Source organism: Asparagus officinalis, chromosome 5 (genome assembly GCF_001876935.1).
Source record: "Asparagus officinalis chromosome 5, Aspof.V1, whole genome shotgun sequence".
Taxonomy (NCBI): Eukaryota; Viridiplantae; Streptophyta; class Magnoliopsida; order Asparagales; family Asparagaceae; genus Asparagus; species Asparagus officinalis.
The window spans coordinates 63,476,085-63,476,897 of record NC_033798.1 but is presented as its reverse complement, the minus strand read 5'-3'; the positions used below and the strand labels follow the sequence as shown (position 1 = coordinate 63,476,897).

General features: G+C 39.5%; 1 long non-coding RNA gene across 2 annotated transcripts in view; it reads left to right on the top strand.

The window, feature by feature from the left end:
- The window catches only part of LOC109843545, a 4,058-nt gene continuing 3,602 nt past the window's right edge, over window positions 358-813 (top strand). For both annotated transcript variants that reach the window (XR_002247716.1, XR_002247715.1), the window contains exons 1-2: window positions 358-545; window positions 645-749. This is a non-coding gene — a long non-coding RNA (uncharacterized LOC109843545). The remainder of the gene's footprint in view (window positions 546-644; window positions 750-813) is intronic.

Here is an 813-nt window from a genome sequence, read left to right as displayed (position 1 = left end):
CCTTGGTCCTAATCCAAATTCAAGGGCGTTGGATTCTTGAACAATTGTCCTACTCATACTAAACATTCACTAATGAAAACAACTCCTTACAGAAACTCTTGGCTGCGTTTGGCAAAGGGTTAAATTGAGGGTTAAGGGGGTTTAATCCTTCATTAGTCTGCCAAACAGTTAAATAAGCCAAAGTGTTTGTTAACCCGCACGTGAGCATTTTAACCCGTTTAACCCCGTTATCCCAAGGGTTTACTATTACGCGTGAGAAGGCAGAACAAGGCTTATTCCGCCTTCTCTCGCGAGGGCAAGCAGGGGAATTAGGAAAAATATCTTCATCTGGATTGCTTGGGTCGGCAGCGAAAATCAGGTGAAAATGTTTCCCCCCAATTTGTTTCCCTCAACTCCTTTCCCTCCTATATTTCCCTCTACTTTTTTCACCTGAGTTTCCCAACTATTAGTAGGTATATTAGGGGAACAATCAAGAACAAGAGAGAAATTTTTTACATAGTGGGATCTTGTGAGGGTTCGGCAGTGAAAATCAGCAGCGAAATCAGGTGAAAAACTTTCCCCCTAAATTGTTTCCCTCTACTCCTTTCCCTCCTAAATTTCCCTCTACTTTTTTCACCTGAGTGATTTTTCGCAACTATTAATAGGTATATTAGGGGAACAATCAAGAAAAAGAGAGAAATTTTCTTTTACATAGTGGGATTTTCTCAGCCAATTGCTAATCACAAATGACGGGAGGCAAAGGAGTTGAGGTACGTTCATTTTGATTTACTCTCAGTTTTTGAAAATTTAATAATCTAATTTTTACACTCTTTT